Source organism: Eleutherodactylus coqui, chromosome 8 (genome assembly GCF_035609145.1).
Source record: "Eleutherodactylus coqui strain aEleCoq1 chromosome 8, aEleCoq1.hap1, whole genome shotgun sequence".
In the NCBI taxonomy this organism is placed as follows: Eukaryota; Metazoa; Chordata; class Amphibia; order Anura; family Eleutherodactylidae; genus Eleutherodactylus; species Eleutherodactylus coqui.
The window spans coordinates 125627042-125653282 of NC_089844.1; positions in this window are offsets into that span (position 1 = coordinate 125627042).

Below are 26241 nucleotides of genomic sequence, written 5' to 3' on the forward strand. Positions count from 1 at the left end.
TCATGGCACAGACAGGTTGTCCATGTTGGATTTCATCTTCACTGATCCTCTGTTCTCACCGGAGATAAGCCGCCACTAGAGGTATCTAACACTGGTTTATTCCTCTATCCCTATTGAGAACATATAGATACTCAGCCAACAGTATATGGCTATAGTATGCATGACTATAGTGGGAGTTGGAAGTAATAGTAGTCGGCCACCACATGGGATTATAAACCATACTATTCAATACAGCAATATTAAAGAGAACCTGTCGCCTCCCTACAGCACCATAAACTGAGTTATGGTTCTGTTGGGGGACATGACAGGGAGCCGAGTGATGTATTTTTTTATACTCACCCACTCCTTGGTTTCCGTGAAGATCGTGCAATACAATGTGACTCCTCTCAGATTGCCATGCGCATGCTCCCCTATGGACCTGTATGGGAGAACGTGCACACAGAAATTTGAGAAGAGTCACATTGCTGAGCGGCACACAATCTTCACTGGTGACAGCGCTGGATCCGGGTCCCTGTCATATCCCTAACAGCACCATAACCTAGTTTATAGTACTGTAGGGACAGGACAGGTTCCCTTTAAATATTCAAAGAAATAAAATCAAAACCTGATGAGCTTTTGTGCGGTATAAATTGGCCACGACCTTCGTTTTTAACCATAAAATTAAATTAACAACTTACTCATAAATTGTTAAAATGAACTTCATCTAAACTTCATACACATAAATTTAAGCTCCACCATAAACTCGAATAACCAACCATTTAAAGGAAACCTGTTATTGGATTTTTGGAGTTTAACCCAACAGCATGTAAAGCTTAGAAGCAGCAATCCTACCGAGTCGTTAAACTCCTCAGTTATTGTACACATTCAGAAAGAAAGTTAAAGGGGTTGTCCCGCGCCGAAACGGGTTTTTTTTTTTTTTTAAACCCCCCCCCCCCCCGTTCGGCGCGAGACAACCCCGATGCAGGGGTTAAAAAAACAACCCGCACAGCGCTTACCTGAATCCCGGCGGTCCGGCGTCTTCATACTCACCTGCTGAAGATGGCCGCCGGGATCCTCTGTCTCCGTGGACCGCAGGGCTTCTGTGCGGTCCATTGCCGATTCCAGCCTCCTGATTGGCTGGAATCGGCACGTGACGGGGCGGAGCTACACGGAGCCGGCATTCTGCACGAGCGGCCCCATAGAAGACTGCAGAAGACCCGGACTGCGCAAGCGCGGCTAATTTGGCCATCGGAGGGCGAAAATTAGTCGGCTCCATGGGAACGAGGACGCCAGCAACGGAGCAGGTAAGTATAAAACTTTTTATAACTTCTGTATGGCTCATAATTAATGCACAATGTATATTACAAAGTGCATTATTATGGCCATACAGAAGTGTATAGACCCACTTGCTGCTGCGGGACAACCCCTTTAAGGTTTAAAAGTAGCAGGCCATCACATACCTGAGTCCCCAGAGTGGTATTGGCATCGGGCAGGGTTACAGAGTCAAGGCCCTTATCACGCCCATTCTCCCTTGATTGACGTCCCTGTGGGTTTGACTTCTGTGCAATTAAGGGCCTCTTACATGGCACAATTATTGCCAAACAATCAATTGCAAATCATTAGATTCTCGCCGATCAAATCTTTGAGCCGGGCCTAAAAATGATCATTCGTCTACGGCAAATCCTTTCATATAAGCAGGCGCCATAACGCTGACTGCAAATGAGTGGCAGAAAGGTTGACAAGAGGCGTGGTTATGATCCAATAGACGATTGAAGCTGATCAGTTAGAGTTTAGCGTAAATGTATGTTGAGCGAAAGTTATATGATCGCTACTTCACTGCCCATTGCATGCTCGTTCCAATTTACCTTGCAGCGTGAAGGGGCCTTTAATGTTGACTTCAAAGCACCAGGGGATGTGAATAAGTATGACACTAGCAACGTTACCACTTACCAAACACATGACTGTAGGAACAGACTAATAAAGACTACAGTTGGTGGACAAAAATATGGAAACACCTATGAAATGAATGGGATTTTAATCATTAGCACTGAGCTTGGCGGGGATCTTTCCTGCCAAATTTGTGTTTACTTCACCTCTTGCCCTGCTCTGGGTGGTTTTTGGAGCCACCTGGTAACAGCAGCTGAGTGATTCAAACCCCTGTCCAATGGAACCTTGCTGCTTGGGCAAATGTTCACTTCTGCCCAGTAGCATCTGTATCCTATTACCTCCACTGAAGTTACACGGGATTATAAATTATATTTCAATAAGACCTCTATAGACCGATTTTAAGGCATGCATTTCATACAGGGTTTCCATATTTTTGCCCACCCCTTGTATGTGCTACATTTTTCATTGCAGACACATTGGAGCAATAAAAAAAATTGTTGCTAAAGTATACATACCCTTTAAACTCCTTTATTCCTCCTGTGGGTACTAAAAAAAAACTCAACCAATTTATGGCAAATTAGAAAGACCTTTGAGCTACTTTTTCTCAGATCTTATCCCATTAGGATTTATAAACTTTCCACTGTTCAGTAGAAAGATTTTTTTTTAATTGGGTACAGTATCATGGGGATCAAGATCTGTCTAAATCTGTGCAACCGGAGAGCAGTCTACCAAACCGTCTCACCCAAGGACGGCTCTCTCCAGTGAAATGAATGGATGAAACATATTAAATATTGTATTTGCTTTCCTGATTAAACCAGCAGCAGCGAATGATTTTGCAGCCCGGAAAATAGTCATCATCTCAGTGTAGATATAAAATTCATTGAGGACAGACTGTGGCACTAACCTGTCTCCATAGAGTATTTTGTCTTGGTTTGTTCACTGGTTTAATGATTCATTGGGTTCTAAGTAGCACATTATGAGTCAGTGACACCATGACAGGATACAGATATTTGCTTTTAATGAGGCCAAGTAATTTATTGACCGCTCGCAATCAGTTCTGTTATCTTTGACCAAATGTAGGGAGATGGCTCTGCAAGGAGATGATTTGACATTGGAAATGAAACAGAATTCTACTAGAGCAAGTAGGCAAGCACGAGAAACAGAACAGAGACGTCTTCTAGAATACAGAAGACGGGAGAACACATTTAAGTAAGTAGGTTGTAGTAGGGCCGCAGATGCCCAGGCAAATTGGGTACTGTACATGCCCCCGATTCTGGGCGTCACGGGGTTCACACACCAACAAGCCACTTTACAGTGATCAGACTAGTTAAATACAAGGCTAGGGCCCCATAGGAATGCATTGACCACCCGCGGGTAGATAAATACCCGCGGATGGTCGATAAAAGTGAATTTAAAAAATCCTGGAGCATGAAAAAAATGGACATGCTCCATTTAGGTGCGGGTCTCCTGCGGGGACGGCTCCCGCAGGCTTCTATTGAAGCCTATGGAAGCCGCCCGGATCCACAGGAGACCCGCGCCTGAATTAAACTCACCTGCTCCGGGCGATGCAGGTCTTCCTTCCTTCGCAGCAGGATCTTCTTTCTTTTGCCCGGCGGATGTGCCCAGCGCATGTGCACGGCACGCAGCCGGCGTGCCGAGCACATCCGCCGGGCCGAAGAAAGAAGATCCGGCCACGAAGGAAGGAAGACACGCACGGCCCGCAGCACGTGAGTTTATTCTGATTTAATGCCTCATGTCCGCGGGGCAGGAGGGACCCACTACGGATTCTCCATGGAGAATCCGTAGCGGGCCTGATTTTCCCCATGGACATGAGGCCTAACATTACTATTAGCAGGTGTAACAAATTGCGAAGGTGTCTTGCTGTATAGCTGCCACTTTATTTTTTGCCATATACTCTATGGGCTCCCTACTGGACATATTATGTTTATGTTGCACTCACTTCCATGTCTGATATGATGCATATCAGACATGATCTCAGTGTTTAGATTTCTCTTTCCCTTCCTCTGTGCTCTGCTAGGAAACCCATGATGCATCGGTACAGTATTGCTAGACCAGCTAGAGCCAATGCCATCTCTGTCTGCTGGGAGAGCAGTATATATATCTTTTCCCTCTATATTTTCCAAAATAAACTACGAATAAACTGTGATCTCCTTCATTACAACTCTGTGACATGATCCTCTGATTTATATTTGCTGATGGAATAAGAAGATAATGGATGAAATCAATTTCACTGCAGCAGTCCTTTAATAATACACATTCATATGACAGTCCGGTCCTTTTAGAAAGTTGGTTGAGAACCTCATTGGTCACTGCAGAGGTTGCTGTTACTTTGTAAATCCTGCTCTAAGGTCAAAAAAAGTTGAATAAAATTGTTACCTTTGTTCAGGCCTGTTGGCACAACACATGGCAAAAACCTAGCAAGCAAGACACTGTGACAATCTAAGAGACGGGCACAGAAAAGTTTGAACGAAACATAGCAGACAAACACTTATGATGGTTAATGGCTGAAGTAACACTCCCTGAATTGCCCCAACTAGACCCACAACTAAGTGGAGCACCCGCCTCAAATAGGGCGAACCCACTCCTAGAAAGATGTAAAATCCAAATCAGAGAGAAGCAAGAACACCTGACCACAGAACACTGAGTCAAAGTGTATTATCGGGACTCCCAGAAATCTAGAATCAATTTTAAGTACCCCTCCAGAGAACTTGATAGGTTGACTGAGGAAATAGACAACCCAGCCAGACTATTAGTAACATTTCAGATAAGGAGATATTTTTCTCACAATGCCAGGCAACAAATGACACTGCACCTGTGTCGACAGGCGCATAACGTGGTCCTGTGCTGATGCCATGACATTACGCATCTACACCGAGAACTAGTCAATGTCCGAAGTACCATGACAAAAATATTATAATATAAGTGAAAAAAATATTCCTGACAGACTCATTATACGGTATATCAATAAGTGTAAAACATACAGATCATAATTAGAGATGAGCGAGCACCAAAATGCTCGGGTGCTCGTTATTCGGGACGAAATTATCGCGATGTTCGAGGGTTCGTTTCGAATAACGAACCCCATTGAAGTCAATGGGCGACCCGAGCATTTTTGTATTTCGCCGATGCTCGCTAAAGTTTTCATGTGTGAAAATCTGGGCAATTCAAGAAAGTGATGGGAACGACACAGCAACGGATAGGGCAGGCGAGGGGCTACGTGTTGGGCTGCATCTCAAGTTCCCAGGTCCCACTATTAAGCCACAATAGCGGCAAGAGTGGGCCCCCCCTCCCAAAAACTTTTACTTCTGAAAAGCCCTCATTAGCATGGCATACCTTTGCTAAGCACCACACTACTTACAACAAAGCACAATCACTGCCTGCATGACACTCTGCTGCCACTTCTCCTGGGTTACATGCTGACCAACCGCCCCCCCTCCCCCCCACAGCGCACACCAAAGTGTCCCTGCGCAGCCTTCAGCTGCCCTCATGCCACACCACCCTCATGTCTATTTATAAGTGCGTCTGCCATGAGGAGGAACCGCAGGCACACACTGCAGAGGGTTGGCATGGCTAGGCAGCGACCCTCTTTAAAAGTGGTGGGGCGATAGCCCACAATGCTGTACAGAAGCAATGAGAAATAGAATCCTGTGCCACCGCCATCAGGAGCTGCACACGTGGGCATAGCAATGGGGAACCTATGTGCCACACACTATTCATTCTGTAAAGGTGTCTGCATGCCCCAGTCAGACTGGTAATATGTACCTTAACAGTAACCGCGTTGGTGGTAATGTGGTGGTGACTGCGGACCTAGTAGCGCGGTTTTATTTTGTTGGTTTTCGAAATGTGGCCAGGATTAAGTGGGCCGTGGCGGGGGGATGGTGGGGGGGCTCTCTTGTAGTGTCGGTAAAGGTGAAATTCTTGGACTGCCACCAGACGAACCAATGCAAAGGCATTTGCCAAGAATGTTTTCCCTGTTGGAGGAGGAGGGGGATGTTTTTGAGGCACTACGTGTCCTCTCCACGTGTCCGTGGTTATATGCACCTTAAAGGGGTTGTCTCGCGAAAGCAAGTGGGGTTACACACTTCTGTATGGCCATATTAATGCACTTTGTAATATACATCGTGCATTAAATATGAGCCATACAGAAGTTATTCACTTACCTGCTCCGTTGCTGGCGTCCCCGTTGCCATGGCTCCGTCTAACTTCGGTGTCTTCTTGCTTTTTTAGATGCGCTTGCGCACATCTATCTTCTCCATTCGGCTCGGCATCACCAGCATTTTGGCTCCGCCCCCTTGTACACGTCATCGCGAAGCTCCGCACCCGTCAAATGTGCCGATTCCAGCCTCTGATTGGCTGGAATCGGCACATGTGACGGGGGCGGAGCTTCGCGATGACGCGTACAAGGGGGCGGAGCCAAAATGCTGGTGATGCCGAGCCGAGCTGAATGGAGAAGATAGATGTGCGCAAGCGCGTCTAAAAAAGCAAGAAGACACCGAAGTTAGACGGAGCCATGGCAACGGGGACGCCAGCAACGGAGCAGGTAAGTGAATAACTTCTGTATGGCTCATATTTAATGCACGATGTATATTACAAAGTGCATTAATATGGCCATACAGAAGTGCTTAACCCCACTTGCTTTCGCGAGACAACCCCTTTAACAGTAACCGCGTTGGTGGGAAATGGCCTCGCCGCCATCATGTCTTTGGGAAGCCTCTGTTTCCACACCCCAGAGACATACCATTAGCAGCGGTATAGGCAGAGCCCAGAATTCGTAACATTTCAGCCGTAGCATTAGGACAGGCCCCACTAACATATCACTAGCAGCATTATAGGAGGAGCGCAGTCTTCGTTCCATGTCAGTAATAGTAGCACTCAAGACAGGCCCCAGTAACAATTCCGAAGCAGCAGTATAGCGGGAGCGCAGTCTTCGTTCCATGTCAGCAATAGTAGCACTCAAGACAGGCCCCAGTAACAATTCCGAAGCAGGAGTATAGGGGGAGCGCAGTCTTCGTTCCATGTCAGCAATAGTAGCACTCAAGACAGGCCCCAGTAACAATTCCGAAGCAGCAGTATAGCGGGAGCGCAGTTTTCGTTCCATGTCAGCAATAGTAGCACTCAAGACAGGCCCCAGCAACAATTCCGAAGCAGCAGTATAGTGGGAGCGCAGTCTTAGTTCCATTTCAGTAGCTGCAGTATAGCCAAGGCCCAAGTTACATTTATGTAGCTAAAGTGTAGGCCAACCCCACACACACTTCTGTACCATGAGTGCAGGCGAAGAACATACAAATTGCTATGATTACACTGTAGGTGAGGGCCCAAAAAAATTGTTGTACCAACAGTACTAATGTACCTCAGTAAAAATTGGCCATGCCCAACCAAGATGGCAGGTGAAACCCATTAATCGCTTTGGTTAATGTGGCTTAAGTGGTAACTAGGCCTGGAGGCAGCCCAGTTTAACGAAAAATTGGTTCAAGTTAAAGTTTCAACGCTTTTAAGAGCATTGAAACATATAAAAATTGTTTAGAAAAATTAGATGAGTGAGCCTTGTGGCCCTAAGAAAAATTGCCCGTTCAGCGTGATTACGTGAGGTTTCAGGAGGAGGAGGAGGAGGAGGAGGAGGAATATTGGACACAGATTGATGAAGCAGAAATGTCCCCGTTTTGGATGGTGAGAGAGAACGTAGCTTCCATCCGCGGGTGCAGCCTACGTATTGCTTACGTATCGCTGCTGTCCGCTGGTGGAGAACAGAAGTCTGGGGAAATCCAGGCTTTGTTCATCTTGATGAGTGTTAGCCTGTCGGCACTGTCGGTTGACAGGCGGGTACGCTTATCTGTGATGATTCCCCCAGCCGCACTAAACACCCTCTCCGACAAGACGCTAGCCGCAGGACAAGCAAGCACCTCCAGGGCATAAAGCGCTAGTTCAGGCCACGTGTCCAGCTTCGACACCCAGTAGTTGTAGGTGGCAGAGGCGTCACGGAGGACGGTCATGCGATCCGCTACGTACTCCCTCACCATCCTTTTACAGTGCTCCCGCCGACTCAGCCTTGACTGGGGAGCGGTGACACAGTCTTGTTGGGGAGCCATAAAGCTGTCCAGGCCCTTAAAGACTGTTGCACTGCCTGGGCTGTACATGCTGCTCGATCTCCGCACCTCCCCTGCTACCTGGCCCTCGGAACTGCGCCTTCTGCCACTAGCGCTGTCGGATGGGAATTTTACCATCAGCTTGTCCGCCAGGGTCCTGTGGTATAGCAACACTCTCGAACCCCTTTCCTCTTCGGGAATGAGACTGGGAAGGTTCTCCTTATAGCGTGGGTCGAGCAGTGTGTACACCCAGTAATCCGTAGTGGCCAGAATGCGTGCAACGCGAGGGTCACGAGAAAGGCATCCTAACATGAAGTCAGCCATGTGTGCCAGGGTACCCGTACGCAACACATGGCTGTCTTCACTAGGAAGATCACTTTCAGGATCCTCCTCCTCCTCCTCCTCCTCCTCCTCATCCTCCTCAGGCCATACACGCTGAAAGGATGACAGGCAAGCAGCAGGGGCACCGTCAGCAGTGGGCCAAGCTGTCTCTTCCCCCTCCTCCTCATCCTCCTCATGCTCCTCCTCCTCCTCCTCCTGAATGCGCTGAGATATAGACAGGAGGGTGCTCTGACTATCCAGCGACATACTGTCTTCCCCCGCCTCTGTTTCCGAGCGCAAAGCGGCTGCCTTTATGGTTTGCAGGGAACTTCTCAAGATGCATAGCAGAGGAATGGTGACGCTAATGATTGCAGCATCGCCGCTCACCACCTGGGTAGACTGCTCAAAGTTTCCAAGGACCTGGCAGATGTCTGCCAACCAGGCCCACTCTTCTGAAAATAATTGAGGAGGCTGACTCCCACTGCGCCGCCCATGTTGGAGTTGGTATTCCACGATAGCTCTACGCTGCTCATAGAGCCTGGCCAACATGTGGAGCGTAGAGTTCCACCGTGTGGGCACGTCGCACAGCAGTCGGTGCACTGGCAGATTAAAGCGATGTTGCAGGGTGCGCAGGGTGGCAGCGTCCGTGTGGGACTTGCGGAAATGTGCGCAGAGCCGGCGCACCTTTACGAGCAGGTCTGACAAGCGTGGGTAGCTTTTCAGAAAGCGCTGAACCACCAAATTAAAGACGTGGGCCAGGCATGGCACGTGCGTGAGGCTGCCGAGCTGCAGAGCCGCCACCAGGTTATGGCCGTTGTCACACACGACCATGCCCGGTTGGAGGCTCAGCGGCGCAAGCCAGCGGTTGGTCGGCTCTGTCAGACCCTGCAGCAGTTCGTGGGCCGTGTGCCTCCTATCTCCTAAGCTGAGTAGTTTCAGCATGGCCTGCTGACGCTTGCCCACCGCTGTGCTGCCACGCTGCGCGACACCGACTGCTGGCGACGTCCTGCTGCTGCTGACACATCTTGATTGCGAGACAGAGGTTGAGGAGGAGGAGGAGGAGGAGGGTGGTTTAGTGGAGGAAGCATACAGCGCCGAACATACCACCACCGAGCTGTGGCCCGCAATTCTGGGGGTGGGTAGGACGTGAGCGGTCCCAGGCTCTGACTCTGTCCCAGCCTCCACTAAATTCACCCAATGTGCTGTCAGGGAGATGTAGTGGCCCTGCCCGCCTGTGCTTGTCCACGTGTCCGTAGTTAAGTGGACCTTGCCACTAACCGCATTGGTGAGGGCGCGTACAATGTTGCGGGAGACGTGGCCGTGCAGGGCTGGGACGGCACATCGGGAAAAGTAGTGGCGACTGGGAACTGAGTAGCGCGGGGCCGCCGCCGCCATCATAACTTTGAAAGCCTCCGTTTCCACAACCCTATACGGCAGCATCTCAAGGCTGATAAATTTGGCTATGTGGACGGTTAACGATTGAGCGTGCGGGTGCGTGGCGGCGTACTTGCGCTTGCGCTCCAACACTTGCGCTAGCGACGGCTGGACTGTGCAGTGCGAGACATTGGTGGATGGGGCCAAGGACAGCGGAGGTGAGGGTGTGGGTGCAGGCCATGAGACGGTAGTGCCTGTGTCCAGAGAGGGGGGTTGGATCTCAGTGGCAGGTTGGGGCACAGGGGGAGAGGCAGCGGTGCAAACCGGAGGCGGTGAACGGCCTTCGTCCCACCTTGTGGGGTGCTTGGCCATCATATGTCTGCGCATGCTGGTGGTGGTGAGGCTGGTGGTGGTGGCTCCCCGGCTGATCTTGGCGCGACAAAGGTTGCACACCACTGTTCGTCGGTCGTCAGGCGTCTCGGTGAAAAACTGCCAGACCTTAGAGCACCTCGGCCTCTGCAGGGTGGCATGGCGCGAGGGGGCGCTTTGGGAAACAGTTGGTGGATTATTCGGTCTGGCCCTGCCTCTACCCCTGGCCACCGCACTGCCTCTTGCAACCTGCCCTGCTGCTGCCCGTGCCTCCCCCTCTGAAGACCTGTCCTGTGTAGGCGTTGCACACCAGGTGGGGTCAGTCACCTCATCGTCCTGCTGCTCTTCCTCCGAATCCTCTGTGCGCTCCTCCCTCGGACTTACTGCCCTTACTACTACCTCACTGCAAGACAACTGTGTCTCATCGTCATCGTCCTCCTCACCCACAGAAAGTTCTTGAGACAGTTGGCGGAAGTCCCCAGCCTCATCCCCCGGACCCCGGGAACTTTCCAATGGTTGTGCATCAGTGACGATAAACTCCTCTGGTGGGAGAGGAACCACTACTGCCCAATCTGAGCAGGGGCCCGAGAACAGTTCCTGGGAGTCTTCCCGCTCCTGAGCATGTGTCATTGTAGTGGAGTGAGGAGGCTGGGAGGAAGGAGGAGCAGCAGACAGAGGATTCGGATTTGCAGCAGTGGACGGCGCAGAACTGTGGCTGGACGATATGTTGCTCGAAGCACTTTCTGCCATCCAGGACAGGACCTGCTCACACTGCTCATTTTCTAATAAAGGTCTCCCGCGTGGACCCATTAATTGGGCGATGAATGTGGGGACGCCAGAAACGTGCCTCTCTCCTAATCGCGCAGCAGTCGGCTGCGACACACCTGGATCAGGAGCTCGGCCTGTGCCCACACCCTCACTTGGCCCTCCGCGTCCTCGCCCCCGCGTCCACGTCCTCTAGGCCTACCCCTACCCCTCAGCATGCTGTATTACCAGTGATTTGATTTCACAGGCAGGAAATAAATTGCCGCAAGCCTGCAGGCCAAATATAATTTTTTAAGTTTTTTTAAAAAGGAAAGGCCCACTGCCTCTAGTGAATGAATAATAAGTTTAATAACTGTGTTGCGGCCCTGCAAAAGTGTCACAGAACTTTACTGTTGCAGAGTTATTAACTGTGGCAGAGCAGGTATTTCCCAGGCAGGAAAGAAATTGGCGCAAGGCTGCACTCAACTGTAGCTGGTTGCGTCTGATTTTTTTACGTTCTCCACGCAGCACACACGTACCCAGAGCCCTGAGGACTGTCAGAGGCAGGCCAAATATAATTTTTTCCCTTTTTTTTAAAAGGGAAGGCCCACTGCGTCTATTCAATGAATAATAAGTTTAATAACTGTGTTGCGGCCCTGCAAAAGTGTCACAGAACTTTACTGTTGCAGAGTTATTAACTGTGGCAGAGCAGGTATTTCCCAGGCAGGAAAGAAATTGGCGCAAGGCTGCACTCAACCGTAGCTGGTTGCGTCTGATTTTTTTACGTTCTCCACGCAGCACACACGTACCCAGAGCCCTTAGGACTGACAGAGGCAGGGCAAATATAATTTTTGCCCTTTTGTTTTAAAGGAAAGGCCCACTGTGCCTATTCAATGACTAATATAACTGTGTTGCGGCCCTGCAAAAGTGTCACAGAACTTTACTGTTGCAGAGTTATTAACTGTGGCAGAGCAGGTATTTCCCAGGCAGGAAAGAAATTGGCACAATGCTGCACTCAACCGTAGCTGGTTGCGTCTGATTTTTTTACGTTCTCCACGCAGCACACACGTACACAGAGCCCTTAGGACTGACAGAGGCAGGGCAAATATACTTTTTTCCCTTTTGTTTTAAAGGAAAGGCCCACTTTGCCTATTCAATGACTAATATAACTGCGTTGCGGCCCTGCAAAAGTGTCACAGAACTTTACTGTTGCAGAGTTATTAACTGTGGCAGAGCAGGTATTTCCCAGGCAGGAAAGAAATTGGCGCAAGGCTGCACTCAACCGTAGCTGGTTGCGTCTGATTTGTTTACGTTCTCCACGCAGCACACACGTACCCAGAGTCCTGAGGACTGTCAGAGGCAGGCCAAATATAATTGTTTCCCTTTTTTTTAAAAGGGAAGGCCCACTGCGTCTATTCAATGAATAATAAGTTTAATAACTGTGTTGCGGCCCTGCAAAAGTGTCACAGAACTTTACTGTTGCAGAGTTATTAACTGTGGCAGAGCAGGTATTTCCCAGCCAGGAAAGAAATTGGCGCAAGGCTGCACTCAACCGTAGCTGGTTGCGTCTGATTTTTTTACGTTCTCCACGCAGCACACACGTACACAGAGCCCTTAGGACTAACAGAGGCAGGGCAAATATACTTTTTTCCCTTTTGTTTTAAAGGAAAGGCCCACTGTGCCTATTCAATGACTAATAACTGTGTTGTGGCCCTGCCTACACAATTCTGTGCCTGTAGTATCAATGCAGGGTGCAATGCTCTGCACCGCCGATTTTGAGAAAAAAAAAAAAAAGCAACACAGCTAACAGCAGCCTGCACAGTACTCCACACAGTTAAATGTGGCCCTAGAACCGTTGAGGTTCTTGAAGGCTGCACTCACTCCTAACACTCTCCCTGCCTAAGCACCACTTCTGTCCCTAATGCCGGGTGCAATGCTCTGCACTGCCGATTTTGAGAAAAAAATAAAATTCTCCACTGCTAACAGCAGCCTTCACACACGTAGATGTGGCCCTAAGAAGGACCGTTGGGGTTCTTGAAGCCTACACTCACTACAAACACTCTCCCTACAGCAACTCCAATAGAACAGCACTGTCCCTCAGCTAACTCACAAGGCATGTGTGGCGAGCCGCGGGAGGGGCCGACTTTTATACTTGGGTGACATCAGATCTCCCCAGCCACTCACAGCAGGGGGGTGGTATAGGGCTTGAACGTCACAGGGGGAAGTTGTAATGCCTTCCCTGTCTTTCAATTGGCCAGAAAAGCGCGCTAACGTCTCAGAGAGGAAACTGAAAGTAACCGGAACACCGCGTGGTACTCGTTATGAGTAACGAGCATCCCGAACACCCTAATATTCGCACGAATATCAAGCTCGGACGAGTACGTTCGCTCATCTCTAATCATAATAGATCATATTGCATGTCATATCCATAATGGACATATCTAATAGAAAAGTGATGCAATCAATATAATTTTTTCAATCAGCTTAGGTAAATTGCAGGGAAAAAAAGTGTTAATACAGCCTATTAGGGCTCATTTCGAGGAGCATAATTTCCCTGTGTATTACGTGTGTAATACTCGCTGATTGGAGTCAATGAAAGTACATTGATTTTCATTGATCCATTCACATGGTGTATAATACATGCATGAAAAGAATGTAGCATGTTCTATTTCACTGCGTATTATGCATGTACAGCCCTATTGTTCTCTATTGGTTGTGTATGAAATGCTGTCCATGCGCAATATAATATGAGAGCGAGCAGGGAATTGAAAAAAATAAGTCAGACTGCGCATTACAGCGTGCATGAGATACGCTGTCATGTGCAGCGCATAATTGCTGCCACGCGCAGCAATAGCCATCTCACATCTAGCTCACACTGTGGTAAAATGCTACGTGATACATGCGGCTGTGGGAATGAGCCCTTATAGTCATATTTTCTCTACTTTTAGTCCTCAGTCTTTTGGATGGGGGGAGGGGGCTTGAAATATAAGCCTGACCCTGAAAATAAGCCCTAACTGCAGAAAAAAAAATGTATACTTCACCTAGAAGCGCTGTCCGGGGCTCCGCTGTAGCCTCCTCCCATACCCGCCACTGGTATTCTTCATCTCTTTTAGCCAGGGATTCAAAAATCACCGTCCCCTGAAAACGCTGGCTGTGATTGGCTGACGCTTAGCCAATCAGGGCCAGCGCTTGATAAATGGCTGTGATTGGTTACCGAGCGCTGGGCCATTCACAGCCAGTGCTTCCAGGAGGCGGGGATTTTTCAATCCCTGGCCAGAAGAGATGAAGAAGAAGAGTGACGGGGACACTAGTGTCGAAGAAGATGCAGCCAGGCTGACAGTAGGATTTCCTACTGTCAAAGTTGCTGGCATCGCACAAAAAACGTGTGTTCGTGTGATGCGATGCAACAGAGAGTAGAGATGAGCGAGCACCAAAATGCTCGGGTGCTCGTTACTCGGGACGAAATTATCGCGATGCTCGAGGGTTCGTTTCGAGTAACGAACCCCATTGAAGTCAATGGGCGACTCGAGCATTTTTGTATATCGCCGATGCTCGCTAAGGTTTCCATTTGTGAAAATCTGGGCAATTCAAGAAAGTGATGGGAACGACACAGCAACGGATAGGGCAGGCGAGGGGCTACATGTTGGGCTGCATCTCAAGTTCCCAGGTCCCACTATTAAGCCACAATAGCGGCAAGAGTGGGCCCCCCCCCTCCCAACAATTTTTACTTCTGAAAAACCCTCATTAGCATGGCATACCTTAGCTAAGCACCACACTACCTCCAACAAAGCACAATCACTGCCTGCATGACACTCCGCTGCCACTTCTCTTGGGTTACATGCTGCCAACCCCCCCCCCCCCCGCACGACGCAGCGTCCACAGCGCACACCAAAGTGTCCCTGCGCAGCCTTCAGCTGCACTCATGCCACACGCTGGCCTCATAGCCACACCACCCTCATGTCTATTTATAAGTGCGTCTGCCATGAGGAGGAACCGCAGGCACACACTGCAGAGGGTTAGCACGGCTAGGCAGCGACCCTCTTTAAAAGGGGCGGGGCGATAGCCCATAATGCTGAACAGAAGCAATGAGAAATATAATCCTGTGCCACCGCCATCAGGAGCTGCACACGTGGGCATAGCAATGGGGAACCTATGTGCCACACACTATTCATTCTGTCAAGGTGTCTGCATGCCCCAGTCAGACCGCGGTTTTTTATAAATAGTCACAGGCAGGTACAACTCCGCAATGGGAATTCCGTGTGCACCCACAGCATGGGTGGCTCCCTGGAACCCACCGGCTGTACATAAATGTATCCCATTGCAGTGCCCATCACAGCTGAGGTAACGTCCGATTAAATGCAGGTGGGCTTCGGCCCACACTGCATACCCCAGTCAGACTGGGGTTCTTTAGAAGTGGACACATGCAGTCACAACTCCGTGTGGACCGACAGCATGGGTGGGTGCCAGGAAGCCACCGGCGGTACATAAATATATCCCATTGCAGTGCCCATCACAGCTGAGGTAACGTCCGATTAAATGCAGGTGGGCTTTGGCCCACACTGCATGCCCCAGTCAGACTGGGGTTCTTTAGAAGTAGACACATGCAGTTACAACTCCCTGTGGACCCACAGCATGGGTAGCTCCCTGGAACCCACCGGCGGTACATAAATATATCCCATTGCAGTGACCAGCACAGCTGATGTAACGTCAGCTTTAATGCAGGTGGGCAAAAAATTAATTGGATTACACTGTAGGCGAGGGCCCCCCAAAATTTTGATGGTGATAGAGAACAATGCTTCCATCCGCGGGTGCAGCCTACGTATTGTTTAGGTATCGCTGCTGTCCGCTGGTGGAGAAGAGAAGTCTGGGGAAATCCAGGCTTTGTTCATCTTGATGAGTGTAAGCCTGTCGGCACTGTCAGTTGACAGGCGGGTACGCTTAACTGTGATGATTCCCCCAGCCGCACTAAACACCCTCTCTGACAAGACGCTAGCCGCAGGACAAGCAATCACCTCCAGGGCAAACAGCGCAAGTTCAGGCCACGTGTCCAGCTTCGACACCCAGTAGTTGTAGGGGGCAGAGGCGTCACGGAGGACGGTCGTGTGATCGGCTACGTACTCCCTCACCATCCTTTTACAGTGCTCCCGCCGACTCAGCCTTGACTGGGGACCGGTGACACAGTCTTGCTGGGGAGCCAGAAAGCTGTCAAAGGCCTTAGAGAGTGTTCCCCTGCCTGTGCTGTACATGCTGCCTGATCTCCGCGCCTCCCCTGCTACCTGGCCCTCAGAACTGCGCCTTCAGCCACTAGCGCTGTCGGATGGGAATTTTACCATCAGTTTGTCCGCCAGGGTCCTGTGGTATAGCATCACTCTCGAACCCCTTTCCTCTTCGGGTATGAGAGTGGAAAGGTTCTCCTTATACCGTGGGTCGAGCAGTGTGTACACCCAGTAATACGTAGTGGCCAGAATGCGTGTAACGCGAGGGTCACGAGAAAGGCATCCTAACATGAAGTCAGCCATGTGTGCCAGGGTACCTGTACGCAACACATGGCTGTCCGCACTAGGAAGATCACTTTCAGGATCCTCCTCCTCCTCAGGCCAAACACGCTGAAAGGATGACAGGCAAGCAGCATGGGTACCCTCAGCAGTGGGCCAAGCTGTCCCTTCCCCCTCCTCCTCATCCTCCTCATGCTCCTCCTCCTCCTCCTCAACGCACTGAGATATAGACAGGAGGGTGCTCTGACTATCCAGCGACATACTGTCTTCCCCCGCCTCTGTTTCCGAGCACAAAGTGTCTGCCTTTATGCTTTGCAGGGAACTTCTCAAGAGGCATAGCAGAGGAATGGTGACGCTAATGATTGCAGCATCGCCGCTCACCATCTGGGTAGACTCCTCAAAGTTTCCAAGGACCTGGCAGATGTCTGCCAACCAGGCCCACTCTTCTGTAAAGAATTGAGGAGGCTGACTCCCACTGCGCCGCCCATGTTGGAGTTGGTATTCCACTATAGCTCTACGCTGCTCATAGAGCCTGGCCAACATGTGGAGCGTAGAGTTCCACCGTGTGGGCACGTCGCACAGCAGTCGGTGCACTGGCAGATGAAACCGATGTTGCAGGGTGCGCAGGGTGGCAGCGTCTGTGTGGGACTTGCGGAAATGTGCGCAGAGCCGGCGCACCTTTCCGAGCAGGTCTGACAAGCGTGGGTAGCTTTTCAGAAAGCGCTGAACCACCAAATTAAAGACGTGGGCCAGGCATGGCACGTGCGTGAGGCTGCCGAGCTGCAGAGCCGCCACCAGGTTACGGCCGTTGTCACACACGACCATGCCCGGTTGGAGGCTCAGCGGCGCAAGCCGGCGGTCGGTCTGCTCTGTCAGACCCTGCAGCAGTTTGTGGGCCGTGTGCCTCTTCTCTCCTAAGCTGAGTAGTTTCAGCATCGCCTGCTGACGCTTGCCCACCGCTGCTGACACATCTGATTGCAAGACAGAGGTTGCGTAGGAGGAGGAGGAGGAGGAGGGTGGTTTAGTGGAGGAAGCATACAACGCCACAGATACCACCACCGAGCTGGGGCCCGCAATTCTGGGGGTGGGTAGGACGTGAGCGGTCCCAGGCTCTGACTCTGTCTCAGCCTCCACTAAATTCACTCAATGTGCCGTCAGGGAGATATAGTGGCCCTGCCCGCCGGTGCTTGTCCACGTGTCCGTTGTTAAGTGGACCTTGGCAGTAATCGCCGTGAGGGCGCGTACAATGTTGCGGGAGACGTGGTCGTGCAGGGCTGGGACGGCACATCGAGAAAAGTAGTGCCGACTGGGAACTAAGTAGCGCCGGGCCGCTGCCGCCATCATACCTTTGAAAGCCTCCGTTTCCACAACCCTATACGGCAGCATCTCCAGGCTGATTAATTTGGCTATGTGCACGTTTAACGCTTGAGCGTGCGGGTGCGTGGCGGCCTACTTGCGCTTGCGCTCCAACACTTGCGCTAGCGACGGCTGGACGGTGCGCTGAGAGACATTGGTGGATGGAGCCAAACACAGCGGAGGTGAGGGTGTGGGTGCAGGCCAGGAGACGGTAGTGTCTGTGTCCTGAGAGGGGGGTTGGATCTCAGTGGCAGGTTGGGGCACAGGGGGAGAGGCAGCGGTGCAAACCGGAGGCGGTGAACAGCCTTCGTCCCACCTTGTGGGGTGCTTGGCCATCATATGTCTGCGCATGCTGGTGGTGGTGAGGCTGGTGGTGGTGGCTCCCCGGCTGATCTTGGCGCGACAAAGGTTGCACACCACTGTTCGTCGGTCGTCTGCACTCTCAGTGAAAAACTGCCAGACCTTTGAGCACCTCGGCCTCTGCAGGGTGGCATGGCGCGAGGGGGCGCTTTGGGAAACAGTTGGTGGATTATTCGGTCTGGCCCTGCCTCTACCCCTGGCCACCGCACTGCCTCTTCCAACCTGCCCTGCTGCTGCACTTGCCTCCCCCTCTGAAGACCTGTCCTTAGTAGGCTTAGCAAACCAGGTGGGGTCAGTCACCTCATTGTCCTGCTGCTCTTCCTCCGAATCCTCTGTGCGCTCCTCCCTCGGACTTACTCCAATTACTACTACCTGAGTGATAGACAACTATGTCTCATCGTCATCGTCCTCCTCACCCACTGAAAGCTCTTGAGACAGTTGCCGGAAGTCCCCAGCCTCATACCCCGGGAACTTTCCAAAGGTTGGGCATCAGTCGCGACAAACTCCTCCAGTGGGAGAGGATTCGGAACCATTGCTGCCCATTCTGGGCAGGGGCCCGAGAACAGTTCCTGGGAGTCTGCCTGCTCCTCAGAATGTGTCATTGTAATGGAGTGAGGAGGCTGGGAGGAAGGAGGAGCAGCAGCCAGAGGATTCAGTTGCAGCAGTGGACGGCGTAGAACTCTGGGTGGTCGATAGATTGCTGGATGCACTTTCTGCCATCCACGACAGGACCTGCTCACACTGCTCATTTTCGAATAAAGGTCTGCCGCGTGGACCCATTAATTGTGAGAGGAATGTGGGGACACCAGAAACGTGCCTCTCTCCTAATCCCGCAGCAGTCGGCTGCGATACACCTGGATCAGAAGCTCGGCCTGTGCCCACACCCTGACTTGGGCCTCCGCGTCCTCGCCCACGTCCACGTCCTCTAGGCCTACCCCTACCCCTCAGCATGCTGTATTACCAGTAGTGCAGAAACAGAACGCTGTAATTAAATGTGCCGCTTATTGGCCTGTGGTTGGAGGCTGACTTCCCTTACTTAACGCACAGCAGAGCCAGGAAACAATTTTGCGCAAGTCTGTAGTGAGACGTAGGTGCGTATGACTGAGCTAGTGGAATTCACGGCGCAGAAGCAGTCAAGTGGCCAAAGGCCAGTAGTAGGCCTTAAGTATTTTGCTTCTATTTTTTTTAAAATGCTGAGCTGATACAGCAGACAGATACTGTAGGCAGCGTATAATATTATGTACACTGTTTCCCTCTGGCGGGATGACAGCGCTGACGTAACAGAGACAGCAGATCCAGGAAACAATTTTGCGCAAGCCTGCTGTAACGCTTAGCTGCGTATTAATTAGGACTACTACCCCCAGCAGATAGATACTGTAGGCAGCGTATAATATTATGTATACACTTTCCCTCTGGCGGGATGACGGCGATCATGTAACAGAGACAGCAGATCCAGGAAACAATTTTGCGCAAGCCTGCTGTAACGCTTAGCTGCGTATTAATTACGACTACTACCCCCAGCAGATAGATACTGTAGGCAGCGTATAATATTATGTATACTCTTTCCCTCTGGCGGGATGACGGCGATCATGTAACAGAGACAGCAGATCCAGGAAACAATTTTGCGCAAGCCTGCTGTAACGCTTAGCTGCGTATTAATTACGACTACTACCCCCAACAGATAGATACTGTAGGCACGTATAATATTATGTATACTCTTTCCCTCTGGCGGGATGACGGCGATCATGTAACAGAGACAGCAGATCCAGGAAACAATTTTGCGCAAGCCTGCTGTAACGCTTAGCTGCGTATTAATTAGGGCTTCTACCCCCAGCAGATAGATACTGTAGGCAGCGTATAATATTATGTATACTCTTTCCCTCTGGCGGGATGACGGCGATCATGTAACAGAGACAGCAGATCCAGGAAACAATTTTGCGCAAGCCTGCTGTAACGCTTAGCTGCGTATTAATTACGACTACTACCCCCAGCAGATAGATACTGTAGGCAGCGTATAATATTATGTATACTCTTTCCCTCTGGCGGGATGACGGCGATCATGTAACAGAGACAGCAGACCCAGGAAACAATTTTGCGCAAGCCTGCTGTAACGCTTAGCTGCGTATTAATTAGGACTACTACCCCCAGCAGATAGATACTGTAGGCAGCGTATAATATTATGTATACTCTTTCCCTCTGGCGGGATGACGGCGATCATGTAACAGGGACAGCAGATCCAGGAAACAATTTTGTGCAAGCCTGCTGTAACGCTTAGCTGCGTATTAATTACGACTACTACCCCCAGCAGATAGATACTGTAGGCAGCGTATAATATTATGTATACTCTTTCCCTCTGGCGGGATGACGGCGATCATGTAACAGAGACAGCAGATCCAGGAAACAATTTTGCGCAAGCCTGCTGTAACGCTTAGCTGCGTATTAATTACGACTTCTACCCCCAGCAGATAGATACTGTAGGCAGCGTACAATATTATGTATACTCTTTCCCTCTGGCGGGATGACGGCGATCATGTAACAGAGACAGCAGATCCAGGAAACAATTTTGTGCAAGCCTGCTGTAACGCTTAGCTGCGTATTAATTAGGACTACTACCCCCAGCAGATAGATACTGTAGGCAGCGTATAATATTATGTATACTCTTTCCCTCTGGCGGGATGACGGCGATCATGTAACAGAGACAGCAGATCCAGGAAACAATTTTGCGCAAGCCTGCTGTAACGCTTAGCTGCGTAATAATTAGGACTACAACCCCCAGCAGATAAACACTGTAGGCAGCTTATAATATTATGTATACTCTTTCCCTCTGGCGGGATGATGGCGATCATGTAACAGAGACAGCAGATCCAGGAAACAATTTTGCGCAAGCCTGCTGTAACGCTTAGCTGCGTATTAATTAGGGCTACTACCCCCAACAGATAGATACTGTAGGCAGCGTATAATATTATGTATACTCTTTCCCTCTGGCAGGATGACGGCGATCATGTAACAGAGACAGCAGATCCAGGAAACAATTTTGCGCAAGCCTGCTGTAACGCTTAGCTGCGTATTAATTACGACTACTACCCCCAGCAGATAGATACTGTAGGCAGCGTATAATATTATGTATACTCTTTCCCTCTGGCGGGATGACGGCGATCATGTAACAGAGACAGCAGATCCAGGAAACAATTTTGCGCAAGCCTGCTGTAACGCTTAGCTGCGTATTAATTAGGGCTATTACCCCCAGCAGATAAATACTGTAGGCAGCGTATAATATTTTGTATACTGTTTCTCTCTGGCGGGATGACGGCGATCATGTAACAGAGACAGCAGACCCAGGAAACAATTTTGCGCAAGCCTGCTGTAACGCTTAGCTGCGTATTAATTAGGACTACTACCCCCAGCAGATAGATACTGTAGGCAGCGTATAATATTATGTATACTCTTTCCCTCTGGCGGGATGACGGTGATCATTTAACAGAGACAGCAGATCCAGGAAAAAAAATTTGCGCTAGCCTGCTGTAACGCTTAGCTGCGTATTAATTAGGACTACTACCCCCAGCAGATAGATACTGTAGGCAGCGTATAATATTATGTATACTCTTTCCCTCTGGCGGGATGACGGCGATCATGTAACAGAGACAGCAGATCCTGGAAACAATTTTGCGCAAGCCTGCTATAACGCTTAGCTGCGTATTAATTAGGACTACTACCCCCAGCAGATAGATACTGTAGGCAGCGTATAATATTATGTATACTCTTTCCCTCTGGCGGGATGACGGCGATCATGTAACAGAGACAGCCGATCCAGGAAACAATTTTGCGCAAGCCTGCTGTAACGCTTAGCTGCGTATTAATTAGGACTACTACCCCCAGCAGATAGATACTGTAGGCAGCATATAATATTATGTTTACTCTTTCCCTCTGGCGGGATGATGGCGATCATGTAACAGAGACAGCAGATCCAGGAAACAATTTTGCGCAAGCCTGCTGTAACGCTTAGCTGCGTATTAATTAGGACTACTACCCCCAGCAGATAGATACTGTAGGCAGCGTATAATATTATGTATACTCTTTCCCTCTGGCGGGATGACAGCGATGATTTAACAGAGACAGCAGATCCAGGAAACAATTTTACGCAAGCCTGCTGTAACGCTTAGCTGCGTATTAATTAGGACTACTACCCCCAGCAGATAGATACTGTAGGCAGCGTATAATATTATGTATACTGTTTCCCTCTGGCGGGATGACGGCGATCATGTAACAGAGACAGCAGATCCAGGAAACAATTTTGCGCAAGCCTGCTGTAACGCTTAGCTGCGTATTAATTACGACTTCTACCCCCAGCAAATGGATACTGTAGGCAGCGTACAATATTATGTATACTCTTTCCCTCTGGCGGGATGACGGCGATCATGTAACAGAGACAGCAGATCCAGGAAACAATTTTGCGCAAGCCTGCTGTAACGCTTAGCTGCGTATTAATTACGACTACTACCCCCAGCAGATAGATACTGTAGGCAGCGTACAATATTATGTTTACTCTTTCCCTCTGGCGGGATGACGGCGATCATGTAACAGAGACAGCAGATCCAGGAAACAATTTTGCGCAAGCCTGCTGTAACGCTTAGCTGCGTATTAATTATGACTACTACCCCCAGCAGATAGATACTGTAGGCAGCGTATAATATTATGTATACTCTTTCTCTCTGGCGGGATGACGGCGATCATGTAACAGAGACAGCAGATCCAGGAAACAATTTTGCGCAAGCCTGCTGTAACGCTTAACTGCGTATTAATTATGACTACTACCCCCAGCAGACACGCAGTAAACTGAAGACGGTCACAGGCAGCCCAAATATAGTATTTTCCCCCAATTTTTTGGAAAAGGCCCACTGCCTATATTGCCTGAATATCTCTTTCCCTGCCTCACCAGTACTGGCCCTATACTCTTTACAATGACTGCAGACTGCAGATGCAATGCTCTGCACGGCCGATATACAAAAAAAAAAATTGTGCAACACTGCTAAAAGCAGCCTCAACAGTACTGCACACGGTCAGATGTGGCCCTAAGAAGGACCGTTGGGGTTCTTGAAACCTAAAATAACTCCTAACGCTCTCCCTATAGCAGCTTCGGCACCAGCAGCACTGTCCCTGATCTCTGTCAGAATGCATCTGTGGCGAGCCGCGGGAGGGGCCGTTTTTTATACTCGGGTGACACCTGATCTCGCCAGCCACTCACTGCAGGGGGGTGGTATAGGGCTTGAATGTCGCAGGGGGAAGTTGTAATGCCTTCCCTGTCTTTCTATTGGCCAGAAAAGCGCGCTAACGTCTCAGAGATGAAAGTGAAAGTAACTCGAACATCGCGTGGTGCTCGCCTCTAGTAACGAGCATCTCGAACACGCTAATACTCGAACGAGTATCAAGCTCGGACGAGTACGTTCGCTCATCTCTAATCAAGACTGATTTACCGTGAGGTGAGAGTACTGCGCAGTATCTCTTTCCACAGATATGACCTTAACCACAGGGTAACTCTGAAGCCACACCCATATTTTCCTTCCACGTTTGAATGTGTTGGGAAAAGTGGTGCAAAGGCTTCAGAAAAAAGCCAACATATTTTTATACATTTAGGACTCAGTGAGAAGGGCGTTTTTTGCTGTGCATGTTTTCTGCTCATCTCTAGTTGTGATACATCAAAGACTTGGAAGAGCAGTAGACACTGATCATCACACCATCTGATATCCATGAGCTGTAATGCGGCTTTCTGCAACCTTATAAGCTGGTCATCACATACATCAGCCCTTTGGCCTATTTTAAGGGTCTATTTTGATCCACTACAAGCTGTGCTATTTTATGGAGCGTTCATTGTCCACGTATCCTTATTATTCTTAGAAGTTCCTTGCCTAGAATCTGAAATCTTAAAATTACAATGCTTATTAAGTCAGTCTTCTGATCTCTTAATGTGTATTCTGATGGGATCAATCTTTCTATATCTGTCACCTACTCGAATGACAAATTGGTGTTTAGTCAGCTAAAAAAGTAGCTCAACTAATGAACACCATTTTACAGTTTAAATCTCCATAAAATGTCAAATAACTTTGCATATATTTTGCATTACTTATCTTATGTCAATCTTGACTTACATCATGTCCATTCATAGCTGTAGCTACTATATGTTCAGATTTATTTGAGTTTAGGTACCAACTCTTAGGCTCCCAGACTTCACATCTCTATATACAACAGTTCTCTACTGATTCACTTGGGTAGGGTTATATCTACGGTGAAGTCTGTCTACCCATAAGCTAGCAATCTTAGTGGAATGATAGGAGTGAGACAGTAGGCACAAAGTGCTATTTTGTCTTGGAAACTGACCACATGTTGGCAAGGGTAATATAAAGCTGCTTGAACCAACTTTCACATTATGTGTTGAGTAATGTGACAAGGGTAGATGGTTGAGGACAGGTTGGAGTGAATATATTGGTATCTAGATCAGGTTGAATTTGATCCATTAACTATGGTTATGGGGCATAGGCCTCCTAAAGAAATATATTTTCAAGGGAAGTTTAAACCTAGGAGCAAATCTAATGAGTTGGCTGGGAGTTCCACAAATTTATTACAGTAAGAGGATGTATTAAGGGAGATTGAGAGTTGCAGTGTAAGCAGTATGAGGGGGGAGGATTGGAGAGAGCTTTGTACACTTTTAAGAGAGTTTTGAAGGCCCTGCATTTGGTGATGTATAAGGAAAACAGGATCAGATTGACTCACCTGACCACTGGCTTTGACATAATAATGAACCCCAAACACCCTGTAGAAGACAACACCATTTGGAGTCAATCGCTTGCCACTAGGGTTTACTTCTTATTAGTTGCATTACAAACACCCTATTAGATCTTATTGATATGTCCTGCATGTACAACAAAGTTTACAGTACAATTCTAAGTAGATATGTACATGTTCTACCTAGATGGAGGATCATTTCTTCTAGCGGCCCAAGTGAATTAGTCTGGCAATGTAGGAAAGTGCCAAAACAATCAGATACCAGATCTTGTTTTGGACATTTTGATTCAAAATGATAGGAAACATTGAAGTATTCATCTTCCAGTACAGACCAGCAATAGTTGATGGTTTAATGCTTCTATGCACTTCTGTGTAGAATTTATACACCAGACAAACATGCTGTCTACATTACCCACCCTATCCTCGTCCCTCATTCTTCACAAAATGTGGTAACATTGTGTCCCAGTATGGTGCCTTGTTTGGCTATTTAAGCCATAATAGTACATAGAGAAGTGACAGCAAAGTTGTACCCTTTAGAATGATAAAGGGTCTAAAGGGTAGAAACGTAAGTTGTTACAAGCTATATAAGGACAGCAGTGAAGATGATTATTTCTAAATGTCGTTGAGGCTAATCTGTGTGATAACATTTGCTAATTCTGAGCCTTTTTTCTTTTTGAAGCAAATGGACAAATCCTTGCTTGCCTAACTTTGGAAATGGAAAGAAAAAAAACACCATATGGAGAGTATTGAAGGGTTCCAAATTCCAGGCCAAACTGAAATGGACTTTCATTCTCTGCCCCATAAAAAACAACATGCTGACAACATGTTCCCTTTAGATTAGAAAGAACGAAATGTAGACAGCCAACTTAGTGTTAGCCATAATAATTTTATAACCCTTCGATCCTTCCACTCCTTTGCTTCCGACAAAACAAATGCATCCTTGATTCTTTGAGTACAGATGGTCCTCCTTGCAACTGTTGTCATGTTCTCAGAGAAGTATTACTTGATCCCTTAGCTCTGTGTTTCATTTCAGAGAGCTCCTTGGAGGGCAGCCAGTTCCCTAAATCAGTATCATAGCCGTACTCCTGAATAAAGCTGTGAAGCACAGCAGATGTACTGTGTGTCTGAGAGTGTTAGGAAACAAGTGAATATTTGTAAGAACACACAAGACTTCTGACTAAACAGAATGACTACATCCTTAGTCATTACAACCCCCATGTGAATGCATCGGATAGAAAAGAACTCAAGACAGGGAAACTGATTGTACCAGGTCACTTCTGTTGTTCGGAAGAATTGCAAAGTCAAGGCTGAGTCTTAAATTAAAGTTTTCTGTTCCACAGTATTTTTTTAATCTGACATTGAAGAGGACCACCAGGACATTTGTGCACGGCAAACTATTAAACAAAGCAAATGAAGATGGAGGCCATCCAATGTCTGACGCCAATTAGACATTCTGAAGAAAGCAAAATGGGACA